Source organism: Mauremys reevesii, linkage group 16 (assembly GCF_016161935.1).
Source record: "Mauremys reevesii isolate NIE-2019 linkage group 16, ASM1616193v1, whole genome shotgun sequence".
Classification (NCBI taxonomy): domain Eukaryota; kingdom Metazoa; phylum Chordata; order Testudines; family Geoemydidae; genus Mauremys; species Mauremys reevesii.
The window spans coordinates 15,958,552-15,973,629 of NC_052638.1; the positions used below are offsets into that span (position 1 = coordinate 15,958,552).

A 15,078-nucleotide genomic window follows, 5' to 3' on the forward strand; every position below is an offset into this window, starting at 1 on the left:
AGATTTGTGCTTTCTCCCACGCTGCTCCTCACACTTGATAGGTGCTCCCTGTAAACATATTTACACCTACTCCATTATCCTCTTTCAAATTAAGCTTTCCTTTTCCATCCTGCCTGTGATGGGCTGTTTACTACATGTCATCCCTGAATGTGTGAAGGTGACTCAGAATAGGCTAATTAACCTGGTAGGCTGCATCTGGGAAGGGAGAAGCACTAATTGAAGATGGAGCTCATCTGGTCAAAAGCAGGCAGGGCTTGTATAAAGTCAGGAAGGCAGCACAGTGAACTGCTATGTGAAAATCAGCAGAGAAAGAGGAAATCAGGGCAAGTTAGAAGACCTGGGAGACTGGTATAGAGAGTAGCTGTTTACCCAAATGGATGGTTGTGAAGAGCACCCGCAGAGAACAGTAGGAAGAAACTCAAGGAAATGGCTGTTAGGGTTAAAACCATATAGATTTTGGATGCTGATTGCAGAGTCCTTGGGCTGGAACCTGGAGTAGTACATGGGCTTGGGTTCCCCTACTAATCATTGGATAAACTGCACTGTCTCGACTAAGAAGGCTCACCAGGACAGCAGATCTTGTGAGGTTTTTTTGGTACCCTAGCAGGGAAATGCATATAGTGATCTGGCTGGAGGGACAACATGAAGAAGCAGCAGCAGCATTGCAACTTGTGAACAAGAGGGGCTGTGGTGTGAGTGACAGAAGAGGGTATCAGTCCAGACAGACCTAATCCCTAGTCATAGCAAGAAGGGGATCTCTACTGGTAAGTAAACCCTGTTACAATGCCTCCAAAAAGTTTGCCAGTGGTTAGGCTGCTGGTGAACTGAGGTCTCTGTTTATCATATTGACAGTGTAGTTTCATTGTTTACATCTGTCTGTATCAACCTATTGTACCTGGTCTGGTAGTTAGAATGTAAGCTCCTTGTGGGTATTTTAGTCCTGAATCGTGACTAGGGCTTCTAGGCCATATCAGAATACAAATAATATTGAGAGGCTTATACAGCCTAAAGAAGGGTTCACCAATAGTTCATTGCTAAAGTTTCAACTTAGTATGTTTTATTTTATAAAGTTTAATAGGTATAATATACTCCTGGAAAAATATCAAATTCTTCTTGACCAATTCCTCTCACTGGAGGAGAAACAACGACAATACATTATTCAATAACATCCCTTTTAAAAAAAAATTACAGAAACTGAGATTATAGACTGGTCATAAGACTACTTCTGTGCTCCTCCATCTCTTTTCCACCCCACTCCAAATCCTCTCTTATTAAGATCTCACAATGGAGAGCTAAGGAGCATTGCCATTACCTAGCCTCCTCTAGTTAAAAACACACTGAGCAACCCAGACAGAACAGAATAATCGGATTCAGAAGAATCTAAAATTGTTCAAACTCATGCAGGAAGTTGATTGCAGAACTCTGTTATAGAGCAGCGACAGTAAGCCAATGTTATGGGACAGTGGGTGGTGATAAAGACTGTAAGACTAGGACAAGATGTATAGAAAAGCTACTCTATCTTATTGAAAATGAGATGGAAAGACAAGCTGCCTGATTATAACAAATCACTATTTATCTACCAAAGACTTAAGAGTCACTAGACAGCTCAGTAGACAAGCTATCATAGGAGGGGTGTTGATTTAGTAGAGATTAATTATAGCCTCCAGCACACCAAGTTTATTATGTCCAATAAGCATGACAAACAACTGGAGGAATAGGTTTGTCTTTACACATGATAGCGTTGTTCTTCCTCAGGGCCTGACTCATGAAAGAATAATTAGGTATTTAGGTTGAACTGTTTATATTTCGTGTTTAATGCATGTGTAAGATGTAGATTTTTTTTATTTTCAAATGTATATTCCAAAATTCATTTGGATGAGCCTGATCCTGTAATTGTTCTGGTAACTCATCTAAGTGATAACTGGACTTGCAGGCCATTCTGCATGATGTGAGAGCAGGGGCATTTCCTGTGCTGACTAAAAGGTAGCTGGTTCATGGTTCTAGTCTTGGGGTTTTCTTGATCAAGAAGTAGAGGCTCATGCTTCTAGATCCAAAGGTTCAGGTGTAGTCTCCAGTTAGCCTATCCAGGCATATTGTTAAGCTTGGCCTGTCAAACTCTAGTATGTTACTGTTTAGATTTTCTATATCAAAATAAGAAATGAAGTTATTATCTGGAGGGAGTATGCTCCCGTGCATTGCATTTAATGGGTTGGAGCTGATATTGAAAAGTTACGGTACAATTTAAACAATATATATTGAAAATGTTTAAGAGTGTTTCTTTCCCCTTCATATTTTCCTGGCTATTAGCAAAATTTGGAGCGAGATGTGTTTCTAGATTCTGTCGAAGGACAGTCCCTGCTAGCAGGAAAGTCATAAAATCCTAGCAATCCATACTTAAAACAGTTTTCTGTTTCTGGTTTTCTTTTGAGTTTGATGGCTCAGGTGCCACCCTTGCTACTATATATCAAATATAGTATTAAATAGATGCTGAAATATGTCCTAATATAACAATTTCTGGATGCTTTGTATGCATTCAATGCTCTTGTTTAGCGGCATTATCAGGAAGACTAATAGATATTACCAAAACACACTAGCCTTAGTGTTGTCCAAGTTTATTTTCATCTGCAACTGAAAAACATAATTATGTACTAACTTAGTTTTTGCTTTATCAAATTCCATTTACATATGGGTACTGCAGCAATAGGAGCAAGCTTTCTCACAATTTTGTCAGTGGAGCCCTTCCCCTTTGATTCAGCTTATGTTTAGGACAGAATTGTCCATTTTTTTACACTTATGTAAAGCAAGTATAATGAAGATGAGTTGAGACAATCAGTTGCCAAACTACTTCATATTTCTGCTAGTATGAAAGTTATCTCCTGTGTAGCAAAATAATGCTATGATGCTGGCAAACCAGGTGCTAGCTCATGCCAAGTCCCCCAAGGCCTCATTGAATACTGATAAATTCATAGCTGGAAACCAGTCTGGCTCACCTGTGTAACTATTAAAACATTTTTATAAATCTAATAACTATTTTAAGACTCTATGAAATGCTTGCAAGTTGTTGTGTATATATTTCACTTATAACATGGGATGCAAATATTATAAGGTACTATTTGTATTGGCTTTAAAACTGTAACTCTCCACAGTCAGGAGAGAAGCATTTCCAAGTATGAAAGTCTAGTTTACTACAAGAGTAGTGGCCCCAGACATGACTCTCAGACCCCCTGGAGTACCCTCGCAGACCCCAGTTTGAGAACCATTGGACTAGACTGTTCCTGATGTTTGTCTAACTTGATCTTAAATGTCTAATGACAGCAATTCCACAACCTCCCTAGGCAACTTGTTCCAATGTTTAGTTACCCTGACTGTTGAGAAGATTTTCCTAATGTCCAACCTAATCCTCCCTGGCTACAATTTAAGCCCATTGCTTCTTGTCCCATCCTCAGATTAAAGAGAATCATTTTTCACCCTCCTCCTTGTAACCTTTTATGCACTTGAAAACTGTTATCCTGTTTCCCCCTCAGTGTTCTTGTCTCCAGACTAAACAAACCCAATGCAATCTTCTAGACAAAATACAGATTCCTTTTGGAGACCACACCAAAAATACTTGAAGAAAAGCAACCTAAAACAAGTCTCTTGCAAAAGAGCAAATTGGAACTATATAATTTGATATTCTTTAGACTAAATATAGGGAATACTATGGCAAAGTTATTTAAAGAGAGATTTTAAGTACAATCAAATTTATTACTTAAAAAAAACTATGCAGATTTTGAATGCTTAATACCAGCCCTAGTTATTATCCTTGTAACATATGCATTAAAATTCAGTGGGGGAAAAATGTGAATTGGGAATAACTTCCAAAAACTAATCTGGAATCAAAGGCTTGTCCATAGAAGGCACAAGTTGTGTTTTTTTTGTTGGTTTTTTTTGTTTTTGGGGGGGGAGGAGGTTGTCTTCAAGATTAAAGTCAATCCATCACCACACCTGCCAACATTCACAAAGTGGGGGGGAAGCTGCAGCATGATCTAAGTTACTTACATTTGCATATACACCCAAGTTTACACTCATTGCCTATTTGTCCTACTTACACCCATTACATACATCTGAACTAGCATTCATTCCACACCCACTTCCACTCATCTGTGTCTCTACTAATGATCATTACACACATTCCCCCAAACAAAGCCTACTCCACTGATCCTATTCTGCATCAGACACTGAAAACATGTAGCCACTCATTCTATACACCCCATGTTCACACTTGCTTCTACATGTACCCATTCTGATCACATCTCTTTTTACACTAGTCATTCAATACACACCTCCCATCACCTACAGCAATAGTTCAAGATGCATGAGCAAAGGGAATACACATCACAGGCCCTACTGTTTATAGGCAAAGCCCAAAGAAAGGATGGGGTTTGCATATATTAATGAGAGCCCCATCTCTCCAATAAACATCCTGCGCTTATGTCTGCTCCTGTCACTATCTCCACCCACATCAGACAGAAGCCCCCACTGCACACACCCAGGAGGGCATATAAGGCCCATATCAGAAGCTGAGGCTCCCAGCATCCTCAGCTTCCCCTGAATAGGCCGCTGTGGAGGAACCCCAGCTGTCTTCTGTTGCCTCCCTTTCCTCCCTCATGTGCTGGTGGTACTGAACCCCCAGACGCAGTTATTTCTCTTACCTTAAGAATCTGAGGAAAGCCCCGATTGCCTTTCCCTTTTTCATTCTGTCCTCAGAGGATGCCCAGCTGCCCCTCCATCTCCAGTGTTTGGAGGATTGGTAGCAGGGAGATGGCCGTGATGGGGCTGTGTCCCCTTGCCTTGAACATCTCGGCATCCTTTCTGTAGGATTGGAGGACAAACTGAGCTCAGCCAGCTCCTGCCTAGCTGGCCCTGGGGAAGCTGCATCCTATGGGCAGGGTCTCTGCTGATAGGGCCTTTCCCCGGTTGGTAGGTGTTACTCTAGGCCAGCAGCATTATAATAGGTCACTGAGCTCAATCTGCCTATGGGGCTGGGCCTTTCTGGGTGAGGGAGCAGTGCACATTCCCTGATGATCCTAGAGCCATCTCTGTGGAGCTGGGGAATGTTAGGCCTCCAACCTTTTGAATATTGGACATTGGTGGGGGAGAGAGCAACTACATACCCCTTAAATCCAGGAAGGAAGAGAGGATCTTGAAACTGGTATGTAGAATAGGCCGTCAAGGCCTTTCCTAGAAGAATCCCAAGGTAAGATGGAGAGCTCTGCCTTAGGGGCAAAAGGGTGGGGGGGGGTGTAGCCCACAAAGAGCTGCAGAGCCAGTAGGTAGCAACAGGCTGAGCTATTCACTAGCTTCAGTCTTTTGTTTATGTTGGGGTGGGGAGAGGGGATAGAGCTCTGTACACTATACAGCCTGAGGGTTTGTCAGCCTGTAGCAGCTCTGATTGGCTTGCTATCCCCAGGAGTGGTGGGAATGAGAGGACAGAGGGTTTCCCCCATAGACTCAGGGTCTTCTCTGTAGACCTATAGATGTCTGAAAATCTGTAGAGCTGACCGGACAGCATCACTTCAAGGACTTATCTACGTGGAGAAGCTGGTGTACACTCTGACTGCAAGTAGGTAGCCCTTTGTTACTGCTCATATCTTCCAAACCAAATTTACAGACCAAAATAGTACTTTTCCTTTAATGTATGGAATAAGTAGATTCTGCCTTCAGGATCTACAACAGAACAGTAGCAAGTTAATTTATGGATCTTTCTTCTTGTTTGTGAGAGACAAAATGGGTAGAATCCAGTTGGATATCCCTATACCAGTGGTGCTTACGGTGCTGTTTTATAGATGTATTAAAATTACATTTTGATTCCAAGACCCCTTCTCTAACCACTTGAGTGCTACATCCCATAATATAGGCAGCTGGGTGAATAGGGGAGGCTGCTTAGGGCCTCCTGCTGTCTCACTCATAAGCAGCAGGAAGGAGGACTGATCAAGCATGCTGTTCCCTAATGAACACCATTTGAGCTTTGTGCAGTGCCTTCTAGTAGGCATATTTTAGAGGGAACGTCTCTGAGCTACTGAAAGGTGCAGCAGGCTTGTAGAACTCGGCTTGCACTGGATCAGTGAGAAACAGTACTGGCCTTGCAGCCCAGCCTGAATACATGATATGTCAAGCTACAACATAAGGGAGTAGACAGCTACAGGAAGACTCCCTTATAGGAAAGGGAGGTGGATATTTTTTGCTGTTATTAAATAGGCAGCTAGTATTGTCTTAAAAATTAAGAACAAGTTTAAGCATTGTTGTAACACTTTTTTTGCCTTAAAACATGAATGCTTGTGTAGGAGGAACTCTTTGAGTTGGCTTCTTAAATACCTTCATTCTGTTTCACATCTGATAATCCTTGATGAAACATAGGAGCCTTGTCTTATAACAGACTTATTCAAAGTGATACAAGCTACAAAAGTGAGATCTTGGAAGAGTTGCTGTTTTCATAATGTAATGATAAATAGTGTGTAATAAGCATGTCCTAAAAACAAATTTTATATTTCCAAGATCACTGCTTTTATAATTTTTACTCAGGTGAAGAAAATCCCTGGAAATATTAATTTTTTAGGAGGGGGTTTGCAACACGTGACACCTCAGTGAAAGGGGTTCACAGGTGATTAAAGTTTGGGAGCCACTGATCTAGCCCAGTATCCAGTCTTCCGACAGTGGCCAGTTTCAGGTGCCTCAGAAGGAATGAATGGAACAGGTAATCATCAAGTGATCCATCCCCTGTTGCCCATTCCCAGCTTCTGGCAAGTGGAGGCTAGGGACACCATCCCTGTCCATCCTGGCTAATAGCCATTAATGGAGCAATCCTCCATGAACTTATCTAGTTCTTTTTTGAACCCTGTTAGTCTTGGCCTTGACAACATCCTCTGGCAAGGAGTTCCACAGGTTGACTGCATTATGTGGGAAAAATACTTCCTGTTTTAAACCTGCTGCTTATTAATTTCATTTGGTGACCCCCCCCAGCTCTTACATTAGGAGGAGAAAATAACACCTCCTTATTTACTTTCTCCACACCAGTCATGATTTTATAGACCTCTATCATATCCCCCATTAGCTGTCGCTCTTCTGAGCTGAAAAGTACCAGTCTTAATCTCTCCTCACATGGCAGACATTCCATATCCCTAATCACTTTTGTTGCCCTTTTCTAAACATTTTCCAATGCCAACATCTTTTTTTGAGATGGGGTGACCATATCTGCATGCAGTATTCTAGATGTGGGCATACCATGGACTTGAATAGCAGCAATAGGCAGCAGGTTTAAAACAAATAAAAGGAAGTTCTTCTTCACGCAGCGCACAGTCAACTTGTGGAACTCCTTACCTGAGGAGGTTGTGAAGGCTAGGACTATAACAATGTTTAAAAGGGGACTGGATAAATTCATGGTGGCTAAGTCGATAAATGGCTATTAGCCAGGATGGGTAAGAATGGTGTCCCTAGCCTCTGTTCATCAGAGGATGGAGATGGATGGCAGGAGAGAGATCATTTGATCATTGCCTGTTAGGTTCACTCCCTCAGGGGCACCTGGCATTGGCCACTGTCGGTAGACAGATACTGGGCTAGATGGACCTTTGGTCTGACCCGGTACGGCCTTTCTTATGTTCTTATGTTCTTATGATATTTTCTGTCGTCTTTATCCTTTTCTTAATGATTCCCCACATTCTGTTGGTTTTTTGACTGCTGCTGCACATTGAATGGATTTTTTTTCCAGAGAACTAGTCACAATGACTCAAAGATCTTTCTTTGTTAGTAACAGGTAATTTAGACCCCATCATTTTATATGTATAGTTGGGATTATGTTTTCCAATGTGCATTACTTTGCATTTATTAACATTGAATTTTGTATGCCATTTTGTTGCCCATCACCCAGTTTTGAGATCCTTTCGTAGCTCTTTGCAGTCTGCTTGAGACTTAATTTTCTCCAGTAGTTTCTATCATCTGCCAGTTTTGCCTCCTCACTGTTTTATCCTTTTTTTCCAGTTCATTTATGATATGTTAAATAGGACTGGTCCCAGTACAGACCCCTGGGGGACTCCATTATTTATCTCTCTCCCTTTTGAAAACTGATCACTTATTCCTACTCTTTGGTAACTGGTTAAAAAGATAGGAAACAATCAATGAAAGGACCTTTCCTCTATCCCGTGACCACTTACTTTAAGAGCCTTTGAGGGACCTTGTCAAAAGCTTTCTGAAAATCTAGTACACTATATCCACTGGATCCCCCTTGTTCACATGCTTGTTGACCCTCTCAAAGAATTCTATAGACTGGTGAGGCATGATTTCCCTTTACAAAAACATGTTGACTCTTCCCCAACAAATTATGTTAATCTGTCTGACAATTTTGTTCTTTACTATCATTTCAACCAGTTTGCCCAGTAGTGAAGTCAGGCTTACTGGCCTGTAATTGCCAGGATCACCTCTGGAGCCCTTTTAAAAATTGGCATCACACTAGCTATCCTCCAGTCATTTGGTACAGAAGCTGATTTAAATGATAGGTTTGCCAGAGTTTATTACTATGGTTTTTTAATTTGGGGTATACATTTAAGTTTAGCATCTTATGATGTTTTTAAAAAAATTTCCATTCAGCTTGCAGGGATTTCACTTTTTGCACTGTATCTTTTAATTTCGGTTTAACTAACCTCCTCATTTTTGTGTAGTCCCCCTTTCTGAAATTAAATGCTACAGTGTTGGGCTGCTGTGGTGTTTTTCCTGCCACAGAGATGGTAAACTTAATTATATTACAGTCACTATTACCAAGTGGTCCAGTTATATTCACCTCTTGGACCAGATCCTGTGCTCCACTTAGGACTAAATCAGGAATTGCCTCTCCCCTTGTGGGTTCCAGGGCTAACTGCTCCAAGAAGTAGTCATTTAAGGTGCGAAGAAAGTTTATTCCTGCATCCTGTCCTGAGGTGACATGAAGTTGAAATCCCCCTTTATTATTGAAGTTTTTTTTATTTTAATAGCTTCTCTAATCTCGCTGAGCATTTCAGTCACAATCACCATCCTGGTCAGGTAGTTGGTAATATATCCCTAATCAGGGCCGGCTCCAGGGTTTTTGCTGCCTCAAGCAGTGAAGGGAGGAGGGGGGAAAAGCCACGGTTGCGATCGGTGGCAATTCAGTGGCAGGTCCTTCCCTCCAAGAGGGATCCACTGGCAAATTGCTGCTGAAGATCCCAACATGCTGCCCCTTACCCTTGGCCACCCCAAGCATTTGCTGTGCTGGTACCTGGAGCTGGCCTTGAGTCTAATGCTATTTTCTTATAGGAGCATGGATTATAGAGCATAGAGAGATATCCCTGGATGTAACTTATCTTTCAGACAAACAGCTCATTGAGACCTTAAGGGCCATTTTAAGGAGAAATTTAATGCAACAGAAAATGTTTATCAGTCTCAGTTTAAACTATTGATTATCTACACTGCATATTTACGCACTAGATACCTGACAACCTCTCTGCAGCCAACATATTCCTTGTGGTCTGGAGGAATGAGAACAAGATTGGGAATCAGGAGTTGCTTATTTCTAACTATGCTCTCACTGACTTGCTCTGTGGCCTGGGGTAAGACACTGCATCTTTCTGCCTCAGTTTCCAATTCATAAAATGGTGTTGATTGATAAAATTCTGTGAGCAGGGGCGGCTCTAGAAAATAGGCTGCCCCAGGCAGCGCGGTGTGCTGCGCCGCCCTTCCTCGGTCCCGCGGCGGGTCCCCTCTTCCCGCGGCTCCGGTTGAGCTCCCGTGGCAGGTCCACCGGAGCCCCGGGACGAGCGGACCTGCCGCAGGCATGACTGCAGGAGCTCCACCGGAGCCGCGGGAACAGCGGACCTCCCGCGGGCACGGCTGCGGACGGTTCGCGGGTCCGGCGGCTCCGCTTGAGCTGCTGCAGTCATGCCTGCGGGAGGTCCAGCCAAGCCGCGGGACGAGCGCCCCCTCCGCAGTCATGCCTGCGGCAGGTCCGGTCATCCGTGGCTCCGGTGGACCTCCCGCAGGCATAACTGCGGCAGGTCCACCGGCCCAGCCTGCCGCCCCCTAGATTTGGCCACCCTAGGCAACAGCTTGGTTTGCTGGTGCCTAGAGCCGCCCCTGTCTGTGAGGGAGGTCTGACTATTGGCTAATGTCTGTACTGGACTTTGAACATATACATATATTTTAATTAAAATCTAAACCTTTCAAACTAATTGGGGTAAGCATGTTTGTGAAGCACCATATTGTATTTATCAATTTGATTTATTTTTTTAGGTGGTAAAACACAGCTTGTGTTTCTAAAGTTAGAACAGATTGTTGTGGTTCCATTTCCCTAGTGTATAGAAACAGACATATTTGATAGTGCAGCATTCTGTTGCTAAAGTGAGGATACAAAGACTTGCTTAGATGGTTGAATACTTCCTGTTTGGCTGTTCACCATCTTATTTTGTTAAGTTCATAAATTGCAACCTACTAGTGTCCAAATTAACCCTGACCATCTCCTATCCATAAATGAGAGGAACAAAGGCTTTCTTTTTTCAGCCTGCTACAAGGAGTGTGAACATTATTGAATTAAACAAGTTTTCACATAAGGACTTGAAACTTAACACAACAAACTGGGGAAAGAATGGCTGCTTCCCTTGTACGATTGTTATGGTTCTGTGAGATGTTTTATCCATCTTGCATAAGAATGGCCATATTGGGTCAGACCAAAGGTCCATCTAGCCCAGTATCCTGTCTTCCAACAGTGGTCAATGTCAAATGCCCCAGAGGGAATGAACAGAACAGGTAATCATCAAGTGATGCATCCCCTGTCACCCATTCCTAGCTTCTGGCAAACAGAGGGTAGGGATAGCATCCCTGCCCAATCTGGCTACTAGCCATTGATAAAGCTATCCTCGATGAACTTATCTATTTCTTTTTTGAACCCTGTTATAGTCTTGGCCTTCACAACACCCTCTGGCAAGGAGTTCCACAGGATGACTGTGCATTGTATGTGGGAAAAATACTTTTTGCTTGTTTTAAACCTGCTGCCTATTAATCTCATTTGGGGAGAACACTGTTGGTGTTCAAGCACTAACATCCGCATTCTCTCTGCAGCCAACATCAGCAGCATAGAAGCACAGGTCTTGAAATATCAACTCTTCCAGGCTGGCCACCGTGTATATAGGCCTGACATTTGCCTTCCAAAGCAAGTACTCTGCTCTTAGTTAAGTCAGGGAAGAAGGGCTCGTGGAGGGCAGCGGAAGCATTTCAAAGACATACTGAATGTACCTTTTTTTTTTAAAAAGGAGGCATCAACTGAACAACCTGGGAGGATTTAGTACAGAACAGAACACACTGATTCCCCACCATACACCAAGCCACAGCTCACTTTGAGGAAAACAGATGCTCTCATGAGAGAGAAACGAGGAAAGAAAGGGCACAACACTCCAGCCAACAACTGTCGTCTTCAAGATTACTCTTGTCACTTTTGTAGAAAAATCTGCAGGGCAAGAATTGGGTTACTCAGCCACTTAAATTCACCAATGAACCTCCTTGGCAGATATCATCCTGGCATTGAGGGATAGCCAAAGAAGTTGGTGTTCATGCATGCAAACTTGGAGTTCTGTCAAGAAATCTCTGTAGGGGTAGGCATGCATACCTCCTGTATGCCCTCATGCTTCCCAGCCAAGAGTATAAAGGGAGAAATAGCCTGAACACCACTCTGTTTCCTTACTGATTACGCCGGGCGGGAATTCTGTGCCTGTGTGTGTGTGTGCAGAATTCATGTCCCCTACAGATTTCTTTGCTTCCCTGCAGAAAAATGACATTCTGACAGGGAAGCAGCAGGAGCTGTTATGCACCACTTCCTAGCCATGCAGGTACATCGTTTCAGGCACCTGGAGCAACAGCAGAGAAGTAAATCATTGCAAGGCAGGGGATACCCCAGCCAATAGCTCCAACCTGAGCCAGAATCAGCTGCCAGTTCTAGGGGGCTGGAGGCAGGAGAGAATGGGATTTCCTCTTCCCCTGCAAGGAGTGGCTGGGGCTATCAAACCCACACCCAGAAACCTCCCCTCAGCATCTTCCCCCTGCTTCCTGCCCTCATTGCTCCTCAGCTGAGGGAGGAGGGGTCCACTATACAGGGAGCTGCTTTCCCATCTGCCCAAACCCCATGCATCCAGACCTCCCAGACACACACCCACCAAGCCTCACCCCATACAGCCAGAGCCCCCTAGACTTCCATACCCAAATCCCACCCCATTGAATCTCAACCCCTGCATCTAGAGCCCTCGGCACCCAGACCACCCCCACTAAGCTCCCTGCACTCAAACCCACATCCTGATGTGCCCCACCCTCCTGAGCCCCCACATCCAGCCTACCAAACCCTGACCCCCAGCAAGTTGCCCCATGCCACTGAGCCCCCCAGCTAGCTGCATCCAGATCCCCCCCCCTACCAAGCCCCAGACCCCTCCACTGAGCCCCAACCACTTTCACCTGGAAGCCCCTGCAGCATCCTATTGCCCTTGCACTTGGAGCCCCCCAATGAGCCTCTGTGCATCCAGATCTCTCCCCCCACACACACACCCAGACCTCCCACTGAGCTGCCTGCATCCAGATTGTCCTCCACAGAATCCTCTCACCCCACACCTGGATTTCCCCTCCTCCCCCAATGAGCCCCTTGGATCCTACCTGGTGCAAAGGGGCAGGGCCCTAGGGTATTTCAGGCTTTGTGCTGTGTCAGGTCAGGTGTAGCCTTACCACTGAGTCCATGTCCTGGGAAGTGGGGAGGCTGCAGGGTGATCTCTCACCTTTGTGTAGCCAGTGGCCATTGCTCCTCACTGCCGTGCTGGAGCCTCTGCATTTATTTATTGACAAAAATAAAACTTGCAGCATTTTAAAATATTGTGTGCAGAATTTAAATTTTTTTGGTGCAGAATCCCCTCAGGCATAACTGATTCAGACTTGCAAAGCAGATTACTCTGAAATAGTGAGAAAGGAAGGCAGGCTATAGCACCCACACAATCAAAACCATTTTGAACTATAGTTGCTGTACAAGGCGGGCAATAAATCTTAGAGTATTTGCCCATGAAGATCCCACAGTTGATGACTAGCAGTTTGTGACCAACAGGAGAGTTGAAGGGCTTTCTCTAAATAAAGATTAGAGGATTGTTCTCCTGAATCTATCAGCTCTTGCAGCTAATTCAAGGGAGTAGTGCTGAGTAAACATGGAGCTGGAGGTCAACATAGCTGCTTTTTGTGTATCTCTTATGGGAATGTTTCTCAGGCATGCTGAGGAAGCAACTTTAGCCTTAGTTTAATGGGCCCTAATTCCTACTGGAGAGAGTAGCCCTGCTACTGTGTAAAAACTCATGGATGCACTATCTGATCCACTTAACCTCTGCATGGAGCCTTACTGTCATAAGTTAAAAATACTTGGGGTGATTGCTTCAAGGTTTTGGTTCTGAGTAAACAAAGGATACTGGGAATGTCAGTGTTGCTCTCTTAGGTTAGAGGGGAGATTGGGGGTTGGGGAATGGCTCAGATGGATGAGTGACCGTTATTGAAGTGACTATAGGGTGTTGTCTTAGCACCACTTTATCCCTATGGAACACTATACAAAGTGAATGTGCCATTAAGGCCCGTATTTCAGCAATTCTTCTGGAAATGGTCATTAAAAATGCAGGCTTGAAGGAAAATGGCATGAGAACAATTATCCATAAGGTCAAACAGGCATCCCATAAGGTCAGTCAGCAGTATGTTTATGTCTCCAGCGGGAGGCAGTACTCTCACCAGTGGACAAACATGCATCAGTCTTCTAACACTTTAATTGTAGGGTGAGAAAAATGAACAAATAAATAGTCTTAGAACACTAGCCCCCTGTTTAAGATTGTTAAGGTCACTATGGCAGACCTGATAAAATGTTTTAGTTGCTGTTTAATGGTTCAAGATATTTGGGCCAGAAACTTCCATAGGGTCTAGCCCCTCTTGTAAGGTCCATGTGAAAAAGATTTCCACTTCATTTTATATAGACATAATTCAGCAGGCAACCATAAAGGATGTGCCACTGTCTAGGAGAGAGCCGTCTGACCTGTTCATTTTTTATAATCCTTCTGTTACAAGCTGCATAGTGCTTGAAGCCTGAGCCTTTTGGGCTGGGTATGAGGCAGGGATGCTCTGGTGTTTTACTGAGTAAGTTTTCTCTCATCATTGAAAAGACCCAATAAATTATGTACCTAAGTATCCTAAATTAAGGGGGTGGGTGACTGGGATAAGGGATTGTATTAAACTAAAGTCTGACAAGAAGGAGCAGGGCAGCACAGATTTCCAGTTGGTTGCCAGTGGCAGTAAGAAGGAACTGAGCGACAGCTGGGGCCATGCATCCTTTTATACCTGCAGGTGGGGAGCATAAGGACGTACAGGGTGTGCGCACAGCCTTCAACTGACTCTGCAATGCATGCTGATATTAATAGTAGGAGCCACACAGATATGGTCAAAGACCAGTTTATGTAAAATAGTTATGAAACTGCAGCAAGAAACACTGTAGAAAGTGTTGTCATTATACTGTAAGGTGGTATGGCTGAACATACAGAAAGTAGAAACAACACATGAAGCATTCCAGCAAGTCCTCAGAGCTGCATCTATTGTACTGAACTACACATTACTTTAATACTACTTTAACTCTCACTGATACACTCCAGTAGACCCAGACACAAATGATATTGCACCTCCATTCAATTGTTGGTGCAAGGATACCTCATTTGAAGGTGCACATACTTATCTTTTAAACTAGTTGCTTGTCTTTTGTAACCTAGTTGAGTGCAGCTACAAAAGTGAGTATGTAGTTGAGTGCAGATGCAAGATTGAATGCTGGGCTGAGGCCTCTGTGAAAATGTTGCTCACAAGATAATTTTGGAAATGAAATAGGGTTTTAGCAGAATGTTTTAGGCATCTTAAGCAACACTACCCAAAACTGTGTACGTGGCAGTCTAACTGAGATGCTGTCCCTTACTAATTATCCGTCAGATGCAACTTCAGGGTTCTTGCTACTCTTGAATCCTTCTCTATGCTTTTATTTTGCTACTTTTGTGCAAATGC

General features: G+C 43.6%; 1 protein-coding gene across 6 annotated transcripts in view; it reads left to right on the forward strand.

Annotated features, from left to right (window-relative positions):
• Positions 1-293: 293 nt before the first annotated feature.
• The window catches only part of TOX3 (TOX high mobility group box family member 3), a 452,205-nt gene continuing 437,420 nt past the window's right edge, over positions 294-15,078 (forward strand). For all 6 annotated transcript variants that reach the window (XM_039502927.1, XM_039502925.1, XM_039502928.1 and 3 more), the window contains exon 1: positions 294-764. The gene's annotated coding sequence lies outside the window, so the exon portion shown is untranslated. The remainder of the gene's footprint in view (positions 765-15,078) is intronic.